This window comes from Medicago sativa, chromosome 2 (assembly GCF_051527215.1).
Source record: "Medicago sativa cultivar Bolivia chromosome 2, Bolivia_mono, whole genome shotgun sequence".
Taxonomy (NCBI): Eukaryota; Viridiplantae; Streptophyta; class Magnoliopsida; order Fabales; family Fabaceae; genus Medicago; species Medicago sativa.
The window spans coordinates 40,172,417-40,197,406 of record NC_140750.1 but is presented as its reverse complement, the minus strand read 5'-3'; positions in this window follow the sequence as shown (position 1 = coordinate 40,197,406).

Genomic DNA, 24,990 nt, shown 5'->3' with positions numbered 1-24,990 from the left:
TAACCACATAGGCTAACATTTCATTTTCACGACAAGGGTCATTTCAATACTTTCATTTTACCGAATTTCAAACCAAATAGGTTCACATATCATGTTTCGCATCAAGGGACATCGAGGGACATGTTCAACCTTCATATTTAACAAACATGTTACAATATAAGCTAAAATCTCGTTTTCGCGATAAGGGTCAACTCATTACTTTCTATTTACCAAATTTAAAACGAAATTGGTTCAAATATTACGTTACGCAATAAAGGACATCAAGGGACAAATTAAACATTAATATTTATCAAACTTTTAACCATATAGGCTAAAATCTCATTTTTGGGACAATGGTCATTCAAATAATTTCATTTTGCCGAATACAAAACCAAATAGGTTCACATATCATGTTTCGTATCAAGGGAGATCGAGGGACAAGTTCAACCTTTATCAAACTTCTAACCATATAGGCTAAAATCTCATTTTCGCGACAAAGTCATTCCAATACTTTCATTTTTCCTAATATAAAACCAAATAGGTTCACATATCATGTTTCGCATCAAGGGACATCGAGGGACAAGTTCACTGTTTATCAAACTTCTATCCACATAGGCTAACATTTCATTTTCGCGACAAGGGTCATTTAAATACTTTCATTTTACCAAATTTCAAACCAAATAGGTTCACATATCATGTTTCACATCAAGGGACATCGAGGGCCATGTTCAACCTTCATATTTAACAAACATGTAACAATATAGGCTAAAATCTCGTTTTCGCGATAAGGGTCATCTCATTACTTTCTATTTACCAAATTTAAGACGAAATTTCTTTAAATATTACGTTACACAATAAAGGACATCGAGGGACAAATTCAACATTAATATTTATCAAACTTTTAACCATATAGGCTAAAATCTCATTTTTGGGACAATGGTCATTCAAATAATTTCATTTTACCGAATAGAAAACCAAATAGGTTCACATATCATGCTTCGTATCAAGGGAGATCGAGGGACAAGTTCAACCTTTATCAAACTTCTAACCATATAGGCTAAAATCTCATTTTCGCGACAAAGTCATTCCAATACTTTCATTTTTCCGAATATAAAACAAAATAGGTTCACATGTCATGTTTCGCATCAAGGGACATCGAGGGACAAGTTCACTGTTTATCAAACTTCTAACCACATAGGCTAACATTTCATTTTCACGACAAGGGTCATTTCAATAATTTCATTTTACCGAATTTCAAACCAAATAGGTTCACATATCATGTTTCGCATCAAGGGACATCGAGGGACATGTTCAACCTTCATATTTAACAAACATGTAACAATATAAGCTAAAATCTCGTTTTCGCGATAAGGGTCATCTCATTACTTTCTATTTACCAAATTTAAAACGAAATTTCTTTAAATATTACGTTACGCAATAAAGGACATCGAGGGACAAATTCAACATTAATATTTATCAAACTTTTAACCATATAGGCTAAAATCTCATTTTTGGGACAATGGTCATTCAAATAATTTCATTTTGCCGAATACAAAACCAAATAGGTTCACATATCATGTTTCGTATCAAGGGAGATCGAGGGACAAGTTCAACCTTTATCAAGCTTCTAACCATATAGGCTAAAATCTCATTTTCGCGAGAAAGTCATTCCAATACTTTCATTTTTCCGAATATAAAACAAAATAGGTTCACATGTCATGTTTCGCATCAAGGGACATCGAGGGACAAGTTCACTGTTTATCAAACTTCTAACCACATAGGCTAACATTTCATTTTCACGACAAGGGTCATTTCAATACTTTCATTTTACTGAATTTCAAACCAAATAGGTTCACATATCATGTTTCGCATCAAGGGACATCGAGGGACATGTTCAACCTTCATATTTAACAAACATGTAACAATATAAGCTAAAATCTCGTTTTCGCGATAAGGGTCATCTCATTACTTTCTATTTACCAAATTTAAAACGAAATTTCTTTAAATATTACGTTACCCAATAAAGGACATCGAGGGACAAATTCAACATTAATATTTATCAAACTTTTAACCATATAGGCTAAAATCTCATTTTTGGGAGAATGGTCATTCAAATAATTTCATTTTGCCGAATACAAAACCAAATAGGTTCACATATCATGTTTCGTATCAAGGGAGATCGAGGGACAAGTTCAACCTTTATCAAACTTCTAACCATATAGGCTAAAATCTCATTTTCGCGACAAAGTCATTCCAATACTTTCATTTTTCCGAATATAAAACAAAATAGGTTCACATGTCATGTTTCGCATCAAGGGACATCGAGGGACATGTTCACTGTTTATCAAACTTCTAACCACATAGGCTAACATTTCATTTTCACGACAAGGGTCATTTCAATACTTTCATTTTACCGAATTTCAAACCAAATAGGTTCACATATCATGTTTCGCATCAAGGGACATCGAGGGACATGTTCAACCTTCATATTTAACAAACATGTAACAATATAAGCTAAAATCTCGTTTTCGCGATAAGGGTCATCTCATTACTTTCTATTTACCAAATTTAAAACGAAATTTCTTTAAATATTACGTTACGCAATAAAGGACATCGAGGGACGAATTCAACATTAATATTTATCAAACTTTTAACCATATAGGCTAAAATCTCATTTTTGGGACAATGGTCATTCAAATAATTTCATTTTGCCGAATACAAAACCAAATAGGTTCACATATCATGTTTCGTATCAAGGGAGATCGAGGGACAAGTTCAACCTTTATCAAACTTCTAACCATATAGGCTAAAATCTCATTTTCGCGACAAATTCATTCCAATACTTTCATTTTTCCGAATATAAAACAACATAGGTTCACATGTCATGTTTCGCATCAAGGGACATCGAGGGACAAGTTCACTGTTTATCAAACTTCTAACCACATAGGCTAACATTTCATTTTCATGACAAGGGTCATTTCAATACTTTCATTTTACCGAATTTCAAACCAAATAGGTTCACATATCATGTTTCGCATCAAGGGACATCGAGGGACATGTTCAACCTTCATATTTAACAAACATGTAACAATATAAGCTAAAATCTCGTTTTCACGATAAGGGTCATCTCATTACTTTCTATTTACCAAATTTAAAACGAAATTTCTTTAAATATTACGTTACGCAATAAAGGACATCGAGGGACAAATTCAACATTAATATTTATCAAACTTTTAACCATATAGGCTAAAATCTCATTTTTGGGACAATGGTCATTCAAATAATTTCATTTTGCCGAATACAAAACCAAATAGGTTCACATATCATGTTTCGTATCAAGGGAGATCGAGGGACAAGTTCAACCTTTATCAAACTTCTAACCATATAGGCTAAAATCTCATTTTCGCGAGAAAGTCATTCCAATACTTTCATTTTTCGGAATATAAAACAAAATAGGTTCACATGTCATGTTTCGCATCAAGGGACATCGAGGGACAAGTTCACTGTTTATCAAACTTCTAACCACATAGGCTAACATTTCATTTTCACGACAAGGGTCATTTCAATACTTTCATTTTACCGAATTTCAAACCAAATAGGTTCACATATCATGTTTCGCATCAAGGGACATCGAGGGACATGTTCAACCTTCATATTTAACAAACATGTTACAATATAAGCTAAAATCTCGTTTTCGCGATAAGGGTCAACTCATTACTTTCTATTTACCAAATTTAAAACGAAATTTCTTTAAATATTACGTTACCCAATAAAGGACATCGAGGGACAAATTCAACATTAATATTTATCAAACTTTTAACCATATAGGCTAAAATCTCATTTTTGGGAGAATGGTCATTCAAATAATTTCATTTTGCCGAATACAAAACCAAATAGGTTCACATATCATGTTTCGTATCAAGGGAGATCGAGGGACAAGTTCAACCTTTATCAAACTTCTAACCATATAGGCTAAAATCTCATTTTCGCGACAAAGTCATTCCAATACTTTCATTTTTCCGAATATAAAACAAAATAGGTTCACATGTCATGTTTCGCATCAAGGGACATCGAGGGACAAGTTCACTGTTTATCAAACTTCTAACCACATAGGCTAACATTTCATTTTCACGACAAGGGTCATTTCAATACTTTCATTTTACCGAATTTCAAACCAAATAGGTTCACATATCATGTTTCGCATCAAGGGACATCGAGGGACATGTTCAACCTTCATATTTAACAAACATGTTACAATATAAGCTAAAATCTCGTTTTCGAGATAAGGGTCAACTCATTACTTTCTATTTACCAAATTTAAAACGAAATTGGTTCAAATATTATGTTACGCAATAAAGGACATCGAGGGACAAATTAAACATTAATATTTATCAAACTTTTAACCATATAGGCTAAAATCTCATTTTTGGGACAATGGTCATTCAAATAATTTCATTTTGCCGAATACAAAACCAAATAGGTTCACATATCATGTTTCATATCAAGGGAGATCGAGGGACAAGTTCAACCTTTATCAAACTTCTAACCATATAGGCTAAAATCTCATTTTCGCGACAAAGTCATTCCAATACTTTCATTTTTCCGAATATAAAACCAAATAGGTTCACATATCATGTTTCGCATCAAGGGATATCGAGGGACAAGTTCACTGTTTATCAAACTTCTAACCACATAGGCTAACATTTCATTTTCGCGAAAAGGGTCATTTCAATACTTTCATTTTACCAAATTTCAAACCAAATAGGTTCACATATCATGTTTCGCATCAAGGGACATCGAGGGACATGTTCAACCTTCATATTTAACAAACATGTAACAATATAAGCTAAAATCTCGTTTTCGCGATAAGGGTCATCTCATTACTTTCTATTTACCAAATTTAAAACGAAATTTCTTTAAATATTTCGTTACGCAATAAAGGACATCGAGGGACAAATTCAACATTAATATTTATCAAACTTTTAACCATATAGGCTAAAATCTCATTTTTGGGACAATGGTCATTCAAATAATTTCATTTTACCGAATACAAAACCAAATAGGTTCACATATCATGTTTCGTATCAAGGGAGATCGAGGGACAAGTTCAACCTTTATCAAACTTCTAACCAAATAGGCTAAAATCTCATTTTCGCGACAAAGTCATTCCAATACTTTCATTTTTCCGAATATAAAACAAAATAGGTTCACATGTCATGTTTCGCATCAAGGGACATCGAGGGACAAGTTCACTGTTTATCAAACTTCTAACCACATAGGCTAACATTTCATTTTCACGACAAGGGTCATTTCAATACTTTCATTTTACCGAATTTCAAACCAAATAGGTTCACATATCATGTTTCGCATCAAGGGACATCGAGGGACATGTTCAACCTTCATATTTAACAAACATGTAACAATATAAGCTAAAATCTCGTTTTCGCGATAAGGGTCATCTCATTACTTTCTATTTACCAAATTTAAAACGAAATTTCTTTAAATATTACGTTACGCAATAAAGGACATCGAGGGACGAATTCAACATTAATATTTATCAAACTTTTAACCATATAGGCTAAAATCTCATTTTTGGGACAATGGTCATTCAAATAATTTCATTTTGCCGAATACAAAACCAAATAGGTTCACATATCATGTTTCGTATCAAGGGAGATCGAGGGACAAGTTCAACCTTTATCAAACTTCTAACCATATAGGCTAAAATCTCATTTTCGCGACAAAGTCATTCCAATACTTTCATTTTTCCGAATATAAAACAACATAGGTTCACATGTCATGTTTCGCATCAAGGGACATCGAGGGACAAGTTCACTGTTTATCAAACTTCTAACCACATAGGCTAACATTTCATTTTCATGACAAGGGTCATTTCAATACTTTCATTTTACCGAATTTCAAACCAAATAGGTTCACATATCATGTTTCGCATCAAGGGACATCGAGGGACATGTTCAACCTTCATATTTAACAAACATGTAACAATATAAGCTAAAATCTCGTTTTCACGATAAGGGTCATCTCATTACTTTCTATTTACCAAATTTAAAACGAAATTTCTTTAAATATTACGTTACGCAATAAAGGACATCGAGGGACAAATTCAACATTAATATTTCTCAAACTTTTAACCATATAGGCTAAAATCTCATTTTTGGGACAATGGTCATTCAAATAATTTCATTTTGCCGAATACAAAACCAAATAGGTTCACATATCATGTTTCGTATCAAGGGAGATCGAGGGACAAGTTCAACCTTTATCAAACTTCTAACCATATAGGCTAAAATCTCATTTTCGCGAGAAAGTCATTCCAATACTTTCATTTTTCGGAATATAAAACAAAATAGGTTCACATGTCATGTTTCGCATCAAGGGACATCGAGGGACAAGTTCACTGTTTATCAAACTTCTAACCACATAGGCTAACATTTCATTTTCACGACAAGGGTCATTTCAATACTTTCATTTTACCGAATTTCAAACCAAATAGGTTCACATATCATGTTTCGCATCAAGGGACATCGAGGGACATGTTCAACCTTCATATTTAACAAACATGTTACAATATAAGCTAAAATCTCGTTTTCGCGATAAGGGTCAACTCATTACTTTCTATTTACCAAATTTAAAACGAAATTTCTTTAAATATTACGTTACCCAATAAAGGACATCGAGGGACAAATTCAACATTAATATTTATCAAACTTTTAACCATATAGGCTAAAATCTCATTTTTGGGAGAATGGTCATTCAAATAATTTCATTTTGCCGAATACAAAACCAAATAGGTTCACATATCATGTTTCGTATCAAGGGAGATCGAGGGACAAGTTCAACCTTTATCAAACTTCTAACCATATAGGCTAAAATCTCATTTTCGCGACAAAGTCATTCCAATACTTTCATTTTTCCGAATATAAAACAAAATAGGTTCACATGTCATGTTTCGCATCAAGGGACATCGAGGGACAAGTTCACTGTTTATCAAACTTCTAACCACATAGGCTAACATTTCATTTTCACGACAAGGGTCATTTCAATACTTTCATTTTACCGAATTTCAAACCAAATAGGTTCACATATCATGTTTCGCATCAAGGGACATCGAGGGACATGTTCAACCTTCATATTTAACAAACATGTTACAATATAAGCTAAAATCTCGTTTTCGCGATAAGGGTCAACTCATTACTTTCTATTTACCAAATTTAAAACGAAATTGGTTCAAATATTATGTTACGCAATAAAGGACATCGAGGGACAAATTAAACATTAATATTTATCAAACTTTTAACCATATAGGCTAAAATCTCATTTTTGGGACAATGGTCATTCAAATAATTTCATTTTGCCGAATACAAAACCAAATAGGTTCACATATCATGTTTCATATCAAGGGAGATCGAGGGACAAGTTCAACCTTTATCAAACTTCTAACCATATAGGCTAAAATCTCATTTTCGCGACAAAGTCATTCCAATACTTTCATTTTTCCGAATATAAAACCAAATAGGTTCACATATCATGTTTCGCATCAAGGGATATCGAGGGACAAGTTCACTGTTTATCAAACTTCTAACCACATAGGCTAACATTTCATTTTCGCGAAAAGGGTCATTTCAATACTTTCATTTTACCAAATTTCAAACCAAATAGGTTCACATATCATGTTTCGCATCAAGGGACATCGAGGGACATGTTCAACCTTCATATTTAACAAACATGTAACAATATAAGCTAAAATCTCGTTTTCGCGATAAGGGTCATCTCATTACTTTCTATTTACCAAATTTAAAACGAAATTTCTTTAAATATTTCGTTACGCAATAAAGGACATCGAGGGACAAATTCAACATTAATATTTATCAAACTTTTAACCATATAGGCTAAAATCTCATTTTTGGGACAATGGTCATTCAAATAATTTCATTTTGCCGAATACAAAATCAAATAGGTTCACATATCATGTTTCGTATCAAGGGAGATCGAGGGACAAGTTCAACCTTTATCAAACTTCTAACCAAATAGGCTAAAATCTCATTTTCGCGACAAAGTCATTCCAATACTTTCATTTTTCCGAATATAAAACAAAATAGGTTCACATGTCATGTTTCGCATCAAGGGACATCGAGGGACAATTTCACTGTTTATCAAACTTCTAACCACATAGGCTAACATTTCATTTTCACGACAAGGGTCATTTCAATACTTTCATTTTACCGAATTTCAAACCAAATAGGTTCACATATCATGTTTCGCATCAAGGGACATCGAGGGACATGTTCAACCTTCATATTTAACAAACATGTAACAATATAAGCTAAAATCTCGTTTTCGCGATAAGGGTCATATCATTACTTTCTATTTACCAAATTTAAATCGAAATTTCTTGAAATATTACGTTACGCAATAAAGGACATCGAGGGACGAATTCAACATTAATATTTATCAAACTTTTAACCATATAGGCTAAAATCTCATTTTTGGGACAATGGTCATTCAAATAATTTCATTTTGCCAAATACAAAACCAAATAGGTTCACATATCATGTTTCGTATCAAGGGAGATCGAGGGACAAGTTCAACCTTTATCAAACTTCTAACCATATAGGCTAAAATCTCATTTTCGCGACAAAGTCATTCCAATACTTTCATTTTTCCGAATATAAAACAACATAGGTTCACATGTCATGTTTCGCATCAAGGGACATCGAGGGACAAGTTCACTGTTTATCAAACTTCTAACCACATAGGCTAACATTTCATTTTCACGACAAGGGTCTTTTCAATACTTTCATTTTACCGAATTTCAAACCAAATAGGTTCACATATCATGTTTCGCATCAAGGGACATCGAGGGACATGTTCAACCTTCATATTTAACAAACATGTAACAATATAACCTAAAATCTCGTTTTCACGATAAGGGTCATCTCATTACTTTCTATTTACCAAATTTAAAACGAAATTTCTTTAAATATTACGTTACGCAATAAAGGACATCGAGGGACAAATTCAACATTAATATTTATCAAACTTTTAACCATATAGGCTAAAATCTCATTTTTGGGACAAAGGTCATTCAAATAATTTCATTTTGCCGAATACAAAACCAAATAGGTTCACATATCATGTTTCGTATCAAGGGAGATCGAGGGACAAGTTCAACCTTTATCAAACTTCTAACCATATAGGCTAAAATCTCATTTTCGCGAGAAAGTCATTCCAATACTTTCATTTTTCCGAATATAAAACAAAATAGGTTCACATGTCATGTTTCGCATCAAGGGACATCGAGGGACAAGTTCACTGTTTATCAAACTTCTAACCACATAGGCTAACATTTCATTTTCACGACAAGGGTCATTTCAATACTTTCATTTTACCGAATTTCAAACCAAATAGGTTCACATATCATGTTTCGCATCAAGGGACATCGAGGGACATGTTCAACCTTCATATTTAACAAACATGTAACAATATAAGCTAAAATCTCGTTTTCACGATAAGGGTCATCTCATTACTTTCTATTTACCAAATTTAAAACGAAATTTCTTTAAATATTTCGTTACGCAATAAAGGACATCGAGGGACAAATTCAACATTAATATTTATCAAACTTTTAACCATATAGGCTAAAATCTCATTTTTGGGACAATGGTCATTCAAATAATTTCATTTTACCGAATACAAAGCCAAATAGGTTCACATATCATGTTTCGTATCAAGGGAGATCGAGGGACAAGTTCAACCTTTATCAAACTTCTAACCATATAGGCTAAAATCTCATTTTCGCGACAAAGTCATTCCAATACTTTCATTTTTCCGAATATAAAACCAAATAGGTTCACATATCATGTTTCGCATCAAGGGATATCGAGGGACAAGTTCACTGTTTATCAAACTTCTAACCACATAGGCTAACATTTCATTTTCGCGAAAAGGGTCATTTCAATACTTTCATTTTACCAAATTTCAAACCAAATAGGTTCACATATCATGTTTCGCATCAAGGGACATCGAGGGACATGTTCAACCTTCATATTTAACAAACATGTAACAATATAAGCTAAAATCTCGTTTTCGCGATAAGGGTCATCTCATTACTTTCTATTTACCAAATTTAAAACGAAATTTCTTTAAATATTTCGTTACGCAATAAAGGACATCGAGGGACAAATTCAACATTAATATTTATCAAACTTTTAACCATATAGGCTAAAATCTCATTTTTGGGACAATGGTCATTCAAATAATTTCATTTTGCCGAATACAAAATCAAATAGGTTCACATATCATGTTTCGTATCAAGGGAGATCGAGGGACAAGTTCAACCTTTATCAAACTTCTAACCAAATAGGCTAAAATCTCATTTTCGCGACAAAGTCATTCCAATACTTTCATTTTTCCGAATATAAAACAAAATAGGTTCACATGTCATGTTTCGCATCAAGGGACATCGAGGGACAATTTCACTGTTTATCAAACTTCTAACCACATAGGCTAACATTTCATTTTCACGACAAGGGTCATTTCAATACTTTCATTTTACCTAATTTCAAACCAAATAGGTTCACATATCATGTTTCGCATCAAGGGACATCGAGGGACATGTTCAACCTTCATATTTAACAAACATGTAACAATATAAGCTAAAATCTCGTTTTCGCGATAAGGGTCATATCATTACTTTCTATTTACCAAATTTAAATCGAAATTTCTTGAAATATTACGTTACGCAATAAAGGACATCGAGGGACGAATTCAACATTAATATTTATCAAACTTTTAACCATATAGGCTAAAATCTCATTTTTGGGACAATGGTCATTCAAATAATTTTATTTTGCCAAATACAAAACCAAATAGGTTCACATATCATGTTTCGTATCAAGGGAGATCGAGGGACAAGTTCAACCTTTATCAAACTTCTAACCATATAGGCTAAAATCTCATTTTCGCGACAAAGTCATTCCAATACTTTCATTTTTCCGAATATAAAACAACATAGGTTCACATGTCATGTTTCGCATCAAGGGACATCGAGGGACAAGTTCACTGTTTATCAAACTTCTAACCACATAGGCTAACATTTCATTTTCACGACAAGGGTCTTTTCAATACTTTCATTTTACCGAATTTCAAACCAAATAGGTTCACATATCATGTTTCGCATCAAGGGACATCGAGGGACATGTTCAACCTTCATATTTAACAAACATGTAACAATATAACCTAAAATCTCGTTTTCACGATAAGGGTCATCTCATTACTTTCTATTTACCAAATTTAAAACGAAATTTCTTTAAATATTACGTTACGCAATAAAGGACATCGAGGGACAAATTCAACATTAATATTTATCAAACTTTTAACCATATAGGCTAAAATCTCATTTTTGGGACAAAGGTCATTCAAATAATTTCATTTTGCCGAATACAAAACCAAATAGGTTCACATATCATGTTTCGTATCAAGGGAGATCGAGGGACAAGTTCAACCTTTATCAAACTTCTAACCATATAGGCTAAAATCTCATTTTCGCGAGAAAGTCATTCCAATACTTTCATTTTTCCGAATATAAAACAAAATAGGTTCACATGTCATGTTTCGCATCAAGGGACATCGAGGGACAAGTTCACTGTTTATCAAACTTCTAACCACATAGGCTAACATTTCATTTTCACGACAAGGGTCATTTCAATACTTTCATTTTACCGAATTTCAAACCAAATAGGTTCACATATCATGTTTCGCATCAAGGGACATCGAGGGACATGTTCAACCTTCATATTTAACAAACATGTAACAATATAAGCTAAAATCTCGTTTTCACGATAAGGGTCATCTCATTACTTTCTATTTACCAAATTTAAAACGAAATTTCTTTAAATATTTCGTTACGCAATAAAGGACATCGAGGGACAAATTCAACATTAATATTTATCAAACTTTTAACCATATAGGCTAAAATCTCATTTTTGGGACAATGGTCATTCAAATAATTTCATTTTACCGAATACAAAACCAAATAGGTTCACATATCATGTTTCGTATCAAGGGAGATCGAGGGACAAGTTCAACCTTTATCAAACTTCTAACCATATAGGCTAAAATCTCATTTTTGCGACAAAGTCATTCCAATACTTTCATTTTTCCGAATATAAAACAAAATAGGTTCACATGTCATGTTTCGCATCAAGGGACATCGAGGGACAAGTTCACTGTTTATCAAACTTCTAACCACATAGGCTAACATTTCATTTTCACGACAAGGGTAATTTCAATACTTTCAATTTACCGAATTTCAAACCAAATAGGTTCACATATCATGTTTCGCATCAAGGGACATCGAGGGACATGTTCAACCTTCATATTTAACAAACATGTAACAATATAAGCTAAAATCTCGTTTTCGCGATAAGGGTCATCTCATTACTTTCTATTTACCAAATTTAAAACGAAATTTCTTTAAATATTACGTTACGCAATAAAGGACATCGAGGGACGAATTCAACATTAATATTTATCAAACTTTTAACCATATAGGCTAAAATCTCATTTTTGGGACAATGGTCATTCAAATAATTTCATTTTACCGAATACAAAACCAAATAGGTTCACATATCATGTTTCGTATCAAGGGAGATCGAGGGACAAGTTCAACCTTTATCAAACTTCTAACCATATAGGCTAAAATCTCATTTTTGCGACAAAGTCATTCCAATACTTTCATTTTTCCGAATATAAAACAAAATAGGTTCACATGTCATGTTTCGCATCAAGGGACATCGAGGGACAAGTTCACTGTTTATCAAACTTCTAACCACATAGGCTAACATTTCATTTTCACGACAAGGGTAATTTCAATACTTTCAATTTACCGAATTTCAAACCAAATAGGTTCACATATCATGTTTCGCATCAAGGGACATCGAGGGACATGTTCAACCTTCATATTTAACAAACATGTAACAATATAAGCTAAAATCTCGTTTTCACGATAAGGGTCATCTCATTACTTTCTATTTACCAAATTTAAAACGAAATTTCTTTAAATATTTCGTTACGCAATAAAGGACATCGAGGGACAAATTCAACATTAATATTTATCAAACTTTTAACCATATAGGCTAAAATCTCATTTTTGGGACAATGGTCATTCAAATAATTTCATTTTACCGAATACAAAACCAAATAGGTTCACATATCATGTTTCGTATCAAGGGAGATCGAGGGACAAGTTCAACCTTTATCAAACTTCTAACCATATAGGCTAAAATCTCATTTTTGCGACAAAGTCATTCCAATACTTTCATTTTTCCGAATATAAAACAAAATAGGTTCACATGTCATGTTTCGCATCAAGGGACATCGAGGGACAAGTTCACTGTTTATCAAACTTCTAACCACATAGGCTAACATTTCATTTTCACGACAAGGGTAATTTCAATACTTTCAATTTACCGAATTTCAAACCAAATAGGTTCACATATCATGTTTCGCATCAAGGGACATCGAGGGACATGTTCAACCTTCATATTTAACAAACATGTAACAATATAAGCTAAAATCTCGTTTTCGCGATAAGGGTCATCTCATTACTTTCTATTTACCAAATTTAAAACGAAATTTCTTTAAATATTACGTTACGCAATAAAGGACATCGAGGGACGAATTCAACATTAATATTTATCAAACTTTTAACCATATAGGCTAAAATCTCATTTTTGGGACAATGGTCATTCAAATAATTTCATTTTGCCGAATACAAAACCAAATAGGTTCACATATCATGTTTCGTATCAAGGGAGATCGAGGGACAAGTTCAACCTTTATCAAACTTCTAACCATATAGGCTAAAATCTCATTTTCGCGACAAAGTCATTCCAATACTTTCATTTTTCCGAATATAAAACAACATAGGTTCACATGTCATGTTTCGCATCAAGGGACATCGAGGGACAAGTTCACTGTTTATCAAACTTCTAACCACATAGGCTAACATTTCATTTTCACGACAAGGGTCATTTCAATACTTTCATTTTACCGAATTTCAAACCAAATAGGTTCACATATCATGTTTCGCATCAAGGGACATCGAGGGACATGTTCAACCTTCATATTTAACAAACATGTAACAATATAAGCTAAAATCTCGTTTTCACGATAAGGGTCATCTCATTACTTTCTATTTACCAAATTTAAAACGAAATTTCTTTAAATATTACGTTACGCAATAAAGGACATCGAGGGACAAATTCAACATTAATATTTATCAAACTTTTAACCATATAGGTTAAAATCTCATTTTTGGGACAATGGTCATTCAAATAATTTCATTTTGCCGAGTACAAAACCAAATAGGTTCACATATCATGTTTCGTATCAAGGGAGATCGAGGGACAAGTTCAACCTTTATCAAACTTCTAACCATATAGGCTAAAATCTCATTTTCGCGAGAAAGTCATTCCAATACTTTCATTTTTCCGAATATAAAACAAAATAGGTTCACATGTCATGTTTCGCATCAAGGGACATCGAGGGACAAGTTCACTGTTTATCAAACTTCTAACCACATACGCTAACATTTCATTTTCACGACAAGGGTCATTTCAATACTTTCATTTTACCGAATTTCAAACCAAATAGGTTCACATATCATGTTTCGCATCAAGGGACATCGAGGGACATGTTCAACCTTCATATTTAACAAACATGTAACAATATAAGCTAAAATCTCGTTTTCACGATAAGGGTCATCTCATTACTTTCTATTTACCAAATTTAAAACGAAATTTCTTTAAATATTTCGTTACGCAATAAAGGACATCGAGGGACAAATTCAACATTAATATTTATCAAACTTTTAACCATATAGGCTAAAATCTCATTTTTGGGACAATGGTCATTCAAATAATTTCATTTTACCGAATACTAAACCAAATAGGTTCACATATCATGTTTCGTATCAAGGGAGATCGAGGGACAAGTTCAACCTTTATCAAACTTCTAACCATATAGGCTAAAATCTCATTTTCGCGACAAAGTCATTCCAATACTTTCATTTTTCCGAATATAAAACAAAATAGGTTCACATGTCATGTTTCGCATCAAGGGACATCGAGGGACAAGTTCACTGTTTATCAAACTTCTAACCACATAGGCTAACATTTCATTTTCACGACAAGGGTCATTTCAATACTTTCAATTTACCGAATTTCAAACCAAATAGGTTCACATATCATGTTTCGCATCAAGGGACATCGAGGGACATGTTCAACCTTCATATTTAACAAACATGTAACAATATAAGCTAAAATCTCGTTTTCGCGATAAGGGTCATCTCATTACTTTCTATTTACCAAATTTAAAACGAAATTTCTTTAAATATTACGTTACGCAATAAAGGACATCGAGGGACAAATTCAACATTAATATTTATCAAACTTTTAACCATATAGGCTAAAATCTCATTTTTGGGACAATGGTCATTCAAATAATTTCATTTTGCCGAATACAAAACCAAATAGGTTCACATATCATGTTTCGTATCAAGGGAGATCGAGGGACAAGTTCAACCTTTATCAAACTTCTAACCATATAGGCTAAAATCTCATTTTCGCGACAAAGTCATTCCAATACTTTCATTTTTCCGAATATAAAACAACATAGGTTCACATGTCATGTTTCGCATCAAGGGACATCGAGGGACAAGTTCACTGTTTATCAAACTTCTAACCACATAGGCTAACATTTCATTTTCACGACAAGGGTCATTTCAATACTTTCATTTTACCGAATTTCAAACCAAATAGGTTCACATATCATGTTTCGCATCAAGGGACATCGAGGGACATGTTCAACCTTCATATTTAACAAACATGTAACAATATAAGCTAAAATCTCGTTTTCACGATAAGGGTCATCTCATTACTTTCTATTTACCAAATTTAAAACGAAATTTCTTTAAATATTACGTTACGCAATAAAGGACATCGAGGGACAAATTCAACATTAATATTTATCAAACTTTTAACCATATAGGTTAAAATCTCATTTTTGGGACAATGGTCATTCAAATAATTTCATTTTGCCGAGTACAAAACCAAATAGGTTCACATATCATGTTTCGTATCAAGGGAGATCGAGGGACAAGTTCAACCTTTATCAAACTTCTAACCATATAGGCTAAAATCTCATTTTCGCGAGAAAGTCATTCCAATACTTTCATTTTTCCGAATATAAAACAAAATAGGTTCACATGTCATGTTTCGCATCAAGGGACATCGAGGGACAAGTTCACTGTTTATCAAACTTCTAACCACATACGCTAACATTTCATTTTCACGACAAGGGTCATTTCAATACTTTCATTTTACCGAATTTCAAACCAAATAGGTTCACATATCATGTTTCGCATCAAGGGACATCGAGGGACATGTTCAACCTTCATATTTAACAAACATGTAACAATATAAGCTAAAATCTCGTTTTCACGATAAGGGTCATCTCATTACTTTCTATTTACCAAATTTAAAACGAAATTTCTTTAAATATTTCGTTACGCAATAAAGGACATCGAGGGACAAATTCAACATTAATATTTATCAAACTTTTAACCATATAGGCTAAAATCTCATTTTTGGGACAATGGTCATTCAAATAATTTCATTTTACCGAATACTAAACCAAATAGGTTCACATATCATGTTTCGTATCAAGGGAGATCGAGGGACAAGTTCAACCTTTATCAAACTTCTAACCATATAGGCTAAAATCTCATTTTCGCGACAAAGTCATTCCAATACTTTCATTTTTCCGAATATAAAACAAAATAGGTTCACATGTCATGTTTCGCATCAAGGGACATCGAGGGACAAGTTCACTGTTTATCAAACTTCTAACCACATAGGCTAACATTTCATTTTCACGACAAGGGTCATTTCAATACTTTCAATTTACCGAATTTCAAACCAAATAGGTTCACATATCATGTTTCGCATCAAGGGACATCGAGGGACATGTTCAACCTTCATATTTAACAAACATGTAACAATATAAGCTAAAATCTCGTTTTCGCGATAAGGGTCATCTCATTACTTTCTATTTACCAAATTTAAAACGAAATTTCTTTAAATATTACGTTACGCAATAAAGGACATCGAGGGACAAATTCAACATTAATATTTATCAAACTTTTAACCATATAGGCTAAAATCTCATTTTTGGGACAATGGTCATTCAAATAATTTCATTTTGCCGAATACAAAACCAAATAGGTTCACATATCATGTTTCGTATCAAGGGAGATCGAGGGACAAGTTCAACCTTTATCAAACTTCTAACCATATAGGCTAAAATCTCATTTTCGCGACAAAGTCATTCCAATACTTTCATTTTTCCGAATATAAAACAACATAGGTTCACATGTCATGTTTCGCATCAAGGGACATCGAGGGACAAGTTCACTGTTTATCAAACTTCTAACCACATAGGCTAACATTTCATTTTCACGACAAGGGTCATTTCAATACTTTCATTTTACCGAATTTCAAACCAAATAGGTTCACATATCATGTTTCGCATCAAGGGACATCGAGGGACATGTTCAACCTTCATATTTAACAAACATGTAACAATATAAGCTAAAATCTCGTTTTCGCGATAAGGGTCATCTCATTACTTTCTATTTACCAAATTTAAAACGAAATTTCTTTAAATATTACGTTACGCAATAAAGGACATCGAGGGACGAATTCAACATTAATATTTATCAAACTTTTAACCATATAGGCTAAAATCTCATTTTTGGGACAATGGTCATTCAAATAATTTCATTTTGCCGAATACAAAACCAAATAGGTTCACATATCATGTTTCGTATCAAGGGAGATCGAGGGACAAGTTCAACCTTTATCAAACTTCTAACCAGATAGGCTAAAATCTCATTTTCGCGACAAAGTCATTCCAATACTTTCATTTTTCCGAATATAAAACAACATAGGTTCACATGTCATGTTTCGCATCAAGGGACATCGAGGGACAAGTTCACTGTTTATCAAACTTCTAACCACATAGGCTAACATTTCATTTTCACGACAAGGGTCATTTCAATACTTTCATTTTACCGAATTTCAAACCAAATAGGTTCACATATCATGTTTCGCATCAAGGGACATCGAGGGACATGTTCAACCTTCATATTTAACAAACATGTAACAATATAAGCTAAAATCTCGTTTTCACGATAAGGGTCATCTCATTACTTTCTATTTACCAAATTTAAAACGAAATTTCTTTAAATATTACGTTACGCAATAAAGGACATCGAGGGACAAATTCAACATTAATATTTATCAAACTTTTAACCATATAGGCTAAAATCTCATTTTTGGGACAATGGTCATTCAAATAATTTCATTTTGCCGAATACAAAACCAAATAGGTTCACATATCATGTTTCGTATCAAGGGAGATCGAGGGACAAGTTCAACCTTTATCAAACTTCTAACCATATAGGCTAAAATCTCATTTTCGCGAGAAAGTCATTCCAATACTTTCATTTTTCCAAATATAAAACAAAATAGGTTCACATGTCATGTTTCGCATCAAGGGACATCGAGGGACAAGTTCACTGTTTATCAAACTTCTAACCACATAGGCTAACATTTCATTTTCACGACAAGGGTCATTTCAATACTTTCATTTTACCGAATTTCAAACCAAATAGGTTCACATATCATGTTTCGCATCAAGGGACATCGAGGGACATGTTCAACCTTCATATTTAACAAACATGTAACAATATAAGCTAAAATCTCGTTTTCACGATAAGGGTCATCTCATTACTTTCTATTTACCAAATTTAAAACGAAATTTCTTTAAATATTTCGTTACGCAATAAAGGACATCGAGGGACAAATTCAACATTAATATTTATCAAACTTTTAACCATATAGGCTAAAATCTCATTTTTGGGACAATGGTCATTCAAATAATTTCATTTTGCCGAATACAAAACCAAATAGGTTCACATATCATGTTTCGTATCAAGGGAGATCGAGGGACAAGTTCAACCTTTATCAAACTTCTAACCAGATAGGCTAAAATCTCATTTTCGCGACAAAGTCATTCCAATACTTTCATTTTTCCGAATATAAAACAACATAGGTTCACATGTCATGTTTCGCATCAAGGGACATCGAGGGACAAGTTCACTGTTTATCAAACTTCTAACCACATAGGCTAACATTTCATTTTCACGACAAGGGTCATTTCAATACTTTCATTTTACCGAATTTCAAACCAAATAGGTTCACATATCATGTTTCGCATCAAGGGACATCGAGGGACATGTTCAACCTTCATATTTAACAAACATGTAACAATATAAGCTAAAATCTCGTTTTCACGATAAGGGTCATCTCATTACTTTCTATTTACCAAATTTAAAACGAAATTTCTTTAAATATTACGTTACGCAATAAAGGACATCGAGGGACAAATTCAACATTAATATTTATCAAACTTTTAACCATATAGGCTAAAATCTCATTTTTGGGACAATGGTCATTCAAATAATTTCATTTTGCCGAATACAAAACCAAATAGGTTCACATATCATGTTTCGTATCAAGGGAGATCGAGGGACAAGTTCAACCTTTATCAAACTTCTAACCATATAGGCTAAAATCTCATTTTCGCGAGAAAGTCATTCCAATACTTTCATTTTTCCAAATATAAAACAAAATAGGTTCACATGTCATGTTTCGCATCAAGGGACATCGAGGGACAAGTTCACTGTTTATCAAACTTCTAACCACATAGGCTAACATTTCATTTTCACGACAAGGGTCATTTCAATACTTTCATTTTACCGAATTTCAAACCAAATAGGTTCACATATCATGTTTCGCATCAAGGGACATCGAGGGACATGTTCAACCTTCATATTTAACAAACATGTAACAATATAAGCTAAAATCTCGTTTTCACGATAAGGGTCATCTCATTACTTTCTATTTACCAAATTTAAAACGAAATTTCTTTAAATATTTCGTTACGCAATAAAGGACATCGAGGGACAAATTCAACATTAATATTTATCAAACTTTTAACCATATAGGCTAAAATCTCATTTTTGGGACAATGGTCATTCAAATAATTTCATTTTGCCGAATACAAAACCAAATAGGTTCACATATCATGTTTCGTATCAAGGGAGATCGAGGGACAAGTTCAACCTTTATCAAACTTCTAACCAGATAGGCTAAAATCTCATTTTCGCGACAAAGTCATTCCAATACTTTCATTTTTCCGAATATAAAACAACATAGGTTCACATGTCATGTTTCGCATCAAGGGACATCGAGGGACAAGTTCACTGTTTATCAAACTTCTAACCACATAGGCTAACATTTCATTTTCACGACAAGGGTCATTTCAATACTTTCATTTTACCGAATTTCAAACCAAATAGGTTCACATATCATGTTTCGCATCAAGGGACATCGAGGGACATGTTCAACCTTCATATTTAACAAACATGTAACAATATAAGCTAAAATCTCGTTTTCACGATAAGGGTCATCTCATTACTTTCTATTTACCAAATTTAAAACGAAATTTCTTTAAATATTACGTTACGCAATAAAGGACATCGAGGGACAAATTCAACATTAATATTTATCAAACTTTTAACCATATAGGCTAAAATCTCATTTTTGGGACAATGGTCATTCAAATAATTTCATTTTGCCGAATACAAAACCAAATAGGTTCACATATCATGTTTCGTATCAAGGGAGATCGAGGGACAAGTTCAACCTTTATCAAACTTCTAACCATATAGGCTAAAATCTCATTTTCGCGAGAAAGTCATTCCAATACTTTCATTTTTCCAAATATAAAACAAAATAGGTTCACATGTCATGTTTCGCATCAAGGGACATCGAGGGACAAGTTCACTGTTTATCAAACTTCTAACCACATAGGCTAACATTTCATTTTCACGACAAGGGTCATTTCAATACTTTCATTTTACCGAATTTCAAACCAAATAGGTTCACATATCATGTTTCGCATCAAGGGACATCGAGGGACATGTTCAACCTTCATATTTAACAAACATGTAACAATATAAGCTAAAATCTCGTTTTCACGATAAGGGTCATCTCATTACTTTCTATTTACCAAATTTAAAACGAAATTTCTTTAAATATTTCGTTACGCAATAAAGGACATCGAGGGACAAATTCAACATTAATATTTATCAAACTTTTAACCATATAGGCTAAAATCTCATTTTTGGGACAATGGTCATTCAAATAATTTCATTTTGCCGAATACAAAACCAAATAGGTTCACATATCATGTTTCGTATCAAGGGAGATCGAGGGACAAGTTCAACCTTTATCAAACTTCTAACCATATAGGCTAAAATCTCATTTTCGCGAGAAAGTCATTCCAATACTTTCATTTTTCCAAATATAAAACAAAATAGGTTCACATGTCATGTTTCGCATCAAGGGACATCGAGGGACAAGTTCACTGTTTATCAAACTTCTAACCACATAGGCTAACATTTCATTTTCACGACAAGGGTCATTTCAATACTTTCATTTTACCGAATTTCAAACCAAATAGGTTCACATATCATGTTTCGCATCAAGGGACATCGAGGGACATGTTCAACCTTCATATTTAACAAACATGTAACAATATAAGCTAAAATCTCGTTTTCACGATAAGGGTCATCTCATTACTTTCTATTTACCAAATTTAAAACGAAATTTCTTTAAATATTACGTTACGCAATAAAGGACATCGAGGGACAAATTCAACATTAATATTTATCAAACTTTTAACCATATAGGCTAAAATCTCATTTTTGGGACAATGGTCATTCAAATAATTTCATTTTGCCGAATACAAAACCAAATAGGTTCACATATCATGTTTCGTATCAAGGGAGATCGAGGGACAAGTTCAACCTTTATCAAACTTCTAACCATATAGGCTAAAATCTCATTTTCGCGAGAAAGTCATTCCAATACTTTCATTTTTCCAAATATAAAACAAAATAGGTTCACATGTCATGTTTCGCATCAAGGGACATCGAGGGACAAGTTCACTGTTTATCAAACTTCTAACCACATAGGCTAACATTTCATTTTCACGACAAGGGTCATTTCAATACTTTCATTTTACCGAATTTCAAACCAAATAGGTTCACATATCATGTTTCGCATCAAGGGACATCGAGGGACATGTTCAACCTTCATATTTAACAAACATGTAACAATATAAGCTAAAATCTCGTTTTCACGATAAGGGTCATCTCATTACTTTCTATTTACCAAATTTAAAACGAAATTTCTTTAAATATTTCGTTACGCAATAAAGGACATCGAGGGACAAATTCAACATTAATATTTATCAAACTTTTAACCATATAGGCTAAAATCTCATTTTTGGGACAATGGTCATTCAAATAATTTCATTTTGCCGAATACAAAACCAAATAGGTTCACATATCATGTTTCGTATCAAGGGAGATCGAGGGACAAGTTCAACCTTTATCAAACTTCTAACCAGATAGGCTAAAATCTCATTTTCGCGACAAAGTCATTCCAATACTTTCATTTTTCCGAATATAAAACAACATAGGTTCACATGTCATGTTTCGCATCAAGGGACATCGAGGGACAAGTTCACTGTTTATCAAACTTCTAACCACATAGGCTAACATTTCATTTTCACGACAAGGGTCATTTCAATACTTTCATTTTACCGAATTTCAAACCAAATAGGTTCACATATCATGTTTCGCATCAAGGGACATCGAGGGACATGTTCAACCTTCATATTTAACAAACATGTAACAATATAAGCTAAAATCTCGTTTTCACGATAAGGGTCATCTCATTACTTTCTATTTACCAAATTTAAAACGAAATTTCTTTAAATATTACGTTACGCAATAAAGGACATCGAGGGACAAATTCAACATTAATATTTATCAAACTTTTAACCATATAGGCTAAAATCTCATTTTTGGGACAATGGTCATTCAAATAATTTCATTTTGCCGAATACAAAACCAAATAGGTTCACATATCATGTTTCGTATCAAGGGAGATCGAGGGACAAGTTCAACCTTTATCAAACTTCTAACCATATAGGCTAAAATCTCATTTTCGCGAGAAAGTCATTCCAATACTTTCATTTTTCCAAATATAAAACAAAATAGGTTCACATGTCATGTTTCGCATCAAGGGACATCGAGGGACAAGTTCACTGTTTATCAAACTTCTAACCACATAGGCTAACATTTCATTTTCACGACAAGGGTCATTTCAATACTTTCATTTTACCGAATTTCAAACCAAATAGGTTCACATATCATGTTTCGCATCAAGGGACATCGAGGGACATGTTCAACCTTCATATTTAACAAACATGTAACAATATAAGCTAAAATCTCGTTTTCACGATAAGGGTCATCTCATTACTTTCTATTTACCAAATTTAAAACGAAATTTCTTTAAATATTTCGTTACGCAATAAAGGACATCGAGGGACAAATTCAACATTAATATTTATCAAACTTTTAACCATATAGGCTAAAATCTCATTTTTGGGACAATGGTCATTCAAATAATTTCATTTTGCCGAATACAAAACCAAATAGGTTCACATATCATGTTTCGTATCAAGGGAGATCGAGGGACAAGTTCAACCTTTATCAAACTTCTAACCAGATAGGCTAAAATCTCATTTTCGCGACAAAGTCATTCCAATACTTTCATTTTTCCGAATATAAAACAACATAGGTTCACATGTCATGTTTCGCATCAAGGGACATCGAGGGACAAGTTCACTGTTTATCAAACTTCTAACCACATAGGCTAACATTTCATTTTCACGACAAGGGTCATTTCAATACTTTCATTTTACCGAATTTCAAACCAAATAGGTTCACATATCATGTTTCGCATCAAGGGACATCGAGGGACATGTTCAACCTTCATATTTAACAAACATGTAACAATATAAGCTAAAATCTCGTTTTCACGATAAGGGTCATCTCATTACTTTCTATTTACCAAATTTAAAACGAAATTTCTTTAAATATTACGTTACGCAATAAAGGACATCGAGGGACAAATTCAACATTAATATTTATCAAACTTTTAACCATATAGGCTAAAATCTCATTTTTGGGACAATGGTCATTCAAATAATTTCATTTTGCCGAATACAAAACCAAATAGGTTCACATATCATGTTTCGTATCAAGGGAGATCGAGGGACAAGTTCAACCTTTATCAAACTTCTAACCATATAGGCTAAAATCTCATTTTCGCGAGAAAGTCATTCCAATACTTTCATTTTTCCAAATATAAAACAAAATAGGTTCACATGTCATGTTTCGCATCAAGGGACATCGAGGGACAAGTTCACTGTTTATCAAACTTCTAACCACATAGGCTAACATTTCATTTTCACGACAAGGGTCATTTCAATACTTTCATTTTACCGAATTTCAAACCAAATAGGTTCACATATCATGTTTCGCATCAAGGGACATCGAGGGACATGTTCAACCTTCATATTTAACAAACATGTAACAATATAAGCTAAAATCTCGTTTTCACGATAAGGGTCATCTCATTACTTTCTATTTACCAAATTTAAAACGAAATTTCTTTAAATATTTCGTTACGCAATAAAGGACATCGAGGGACAAATTCAACATTAATATTTATCAAACTTTTAACCATATAGGCTAAAATCTCATTTTTGGGACAATGGTCATTCAAATAATTTCATTTTGCCGAATACAAAACCAAATAGGTTCACATATCATGTTTCGTATCAAGGGAGATCGAGGGACAAGTTCAACCTTTATCAAACTTCTAACCATATAGGCTAAAATCTCATTTTCGCGAGAAAGTCATTCCAATACTTTCATTTTTCCAA